Source organism: Physeter macrocephalus, chromosome 9 (assembly GCF_002837175.3).
Source record: "Physeter macrocephalus isolate SW-GA chromosome 9, ASM283717v5, whole genome shotgun sequence".
Lineage (NCBI taxonomy): Eukaryota > Metazoa > Chordata > Mammalia > Artiodactyla > Physeteridae > Physeter > Physeter macrocephalus.
Window position 1 is genome coordinate 13,358,697 of NC_041222.1, and position 2,808 is coordinate 13,361,504.

At 35.8% G+C, this 2,808-nt stretch overlaps 1 protein-coding gene across 1 annotated transcript in view; it reads left to right on the plus strand.

The window, feature by feature from the left end:
• The window catches only part of SHOC1 (shortage in chiasmata 1), a 94,666-nt gene that overhangs the window by 37,468 nt on the left and 54,390 nt on the right, over positions 1 to 2,808 (plus strand). The gene's annotated exons all lie outside the window — the stretch shown is intronic.

Sequence of the window (2,808 nt, forward strand, 5' to 3'; positions counted from 1 at the left end):
ATCCGCCTGCCAATTCAGGGGACACGGGTTCGAACCCTGGTCCGGGAAGATCCCACATGCTGCAGAGCAACTACCCACATGCCGCACAACTACTGAGCCCGCATGCCACAACTACTGAAGCCCACGTGCCTAGAGCCCATGCTTCACAACGAGAGAAGCCACCACAATGAGAAGCTCGTGCACCACAACGAAGAGTAGCCCCCACTCGCCGCAACTAGAGAAAGCCGGCGCACGGCAACAAAGACCCAACGCAGCCAAAAATAAATAAATAAATAATTTTTTTTAAACAGTGAATTTTAGACATTATTGTGTACGTTGGAAGACTGCTCTAAGGAGATAGGAATTGGGGTGAGAATTGTTATCAAGGGATGTTTCAAAGACAGAAGACAGAGGGCTTTGGATGTGGTAGAAAAGAGGGCAGATAAGCAGACTATGTCAAGCAGATGCACACCAGTCTATCCTAAGACCCAGATGGTTACCTATGGTAGAAGAAGAATTTTAAAAGAGATGAGGTCAGATTGTGAGACAAAGAAAAGAGAGAAGATGATTTTATGGAGTCTTCCGATATCCATAATAATGTATTAAATCTATAAAACTATGTATAATCTTTATTATGATATGTAACTATATTGAGGTTAAAATGAAACATATAACTCATCTTGTTATCTAGTAGAATTATGAATCCCGAAGTTTCATTCTGAAGTTTAAAAAGCAATAACTTTATCAGGAGCCCATGGCCATGTTGTCAGGATAGGGGTGGTTAAAGAAAGTAGTAGAGGAAAATAATCAGAAAAGTGAAATAGTAAACAGTTCCTATTTACCTACTAAACACTCCAGAATATCTCTAGAAAATATCTCGGAGGTTGCAAATTGGTAGCACTCAGATCCTGTTCAGCCCACGTACTGTTGACCCATATGGTATTTTAATTAGTTACCAGCATTTAAAATTTGGAGGGTTGTACGAAAGTGATCTGTATTTTGAAATTGTCTTTAAAATTCCAAAAATCAGACTCAGATTCTCACATGGCAACAACTGGTTAGGGCTGGTAGTAGCTCACCATTTAGACAGACCATACACCCTCCAGTTCACCGTAGTTCCCAGCGCTCACAAATTGAGGCCAGGTGTTGGTTGGTATTTAGCATTACTCTTGCACTTTCGTCTTATGCTTATAATAGTTAAGAGGAAAGTAAAATGTTTCCAATACCAGTATCTCTAATAAAAGCAAAAGCAAAAAAATTTATAGACCACATTTTGGAAGAAGAAAACAAAATCTATCTTCCCAAAGATTATGATTTAAGCACTGGCCCTGTACTTCACTCATTTACCTTATTTAGCTGGCCTATAAGGCACTTACTTTGAGGTATAATTTACATGTAATAAAATGCACTTGTTCTAACTGTACAGTTTAATGAATTTTGACACATGTATTTTTATACCATGAAACTATCACCACCATTAAGATATAAAATATTTCTATCACCAGGAAGCTCCCTTGTGCTCCATTGCATTCTATAGTGATTCTCCTTCTATCCCACCCTTCTCTCCTACCAACCTTCACCCCTGACTTCAAGTAACCACTGGTCTACTTTCTGTCACTATATATTAGTTTCCCTCGTTCTGGAATTTCATTTATGGAATCATACAGTATGAACTCTTTTGTGTCTGACTTCTACTCAGAATAACATTTTTGAGATTCACTCATGATGTTGTGTGTATCTCTAGTTCATTACTTTTTTATTACTGAGGAATTTTTCATTATATGGATGTACCAAGGTTTGTTTATCAACTCTCCTGGATTTTTTTCTAGTTTTTTACTGTTATGAATAAAACTGCTATGAATATTCTTGTAGAAGTCTTTTTGTGGACATTTGTTATCATTTCAGTGAATATCTAGGAGTATAACTGTTAGGTTTTATGGTAGGTGTATGTTTAACTCTTTAAGAAACTACTTTTTTCCAAAGTGGTTGCTCTGTTTTACATTTACACCAGCAATGTGTGAGGGTTTCAGTTACTCTATATCCTTGCCAACTCTTGGCATTGAAAATCTTAAATTTTAGCCCTTCTGATGGGTATGTTGTGGTATTTCATTGTGGTTTTAATTTGTATTTTCCTGATAATTAATGACGATGACCATCTTTTTACAAGCTCATTGGCTATATTTATACCTTCTTTTAAAAAATATTTAATAGCTTTATGGACATGTAATTCACATACCGTACAATTCACCCATTAAAAGTATACACCTCTCTGTGAATACACTAAAAACCTTTGAATTACCATTCAAAGTTAGTATATTCACAGAGAGGTATAATCATCACCACAATCAATTTTAGGAGATTTTAATCCTCCCCCAAAAGGAATCTTGTACCCATTAGCAGTCACTCCCATTCTCTGTCTTTATAGATTTGTCTCTTCTGTATGTGCCATAGAAATGGAATCATACAATATTTGGTCTTTCGTGACTGCTTTCATTTAGCATGTTTTCAAGATTCATCCATATTGCAGCACGTGCATATCTTATATGAAGTATTGATCAAATATTTTGTCAAATTTTTAATTGACTTTCTTTTAAAATATTAAGTTATAAGAGTTCTTTTTATATTTTGGATACAGTCTTTTTTTAAAGTATATGTATTACAAGTATTTTCTTCTGGTCTGTGGCTTGCTTTGTATGTAAGTTTTTGACCCTTAGAATAACTGTAGGTATGATAGCTCCAAGGCTATTACTTGTTGTTAGACTATTGACAATAGTCTGGAATTCTTTCTTTGCTCAGTAACCTTAGCTCCAGTAGTAGGAAAAAGAGGTG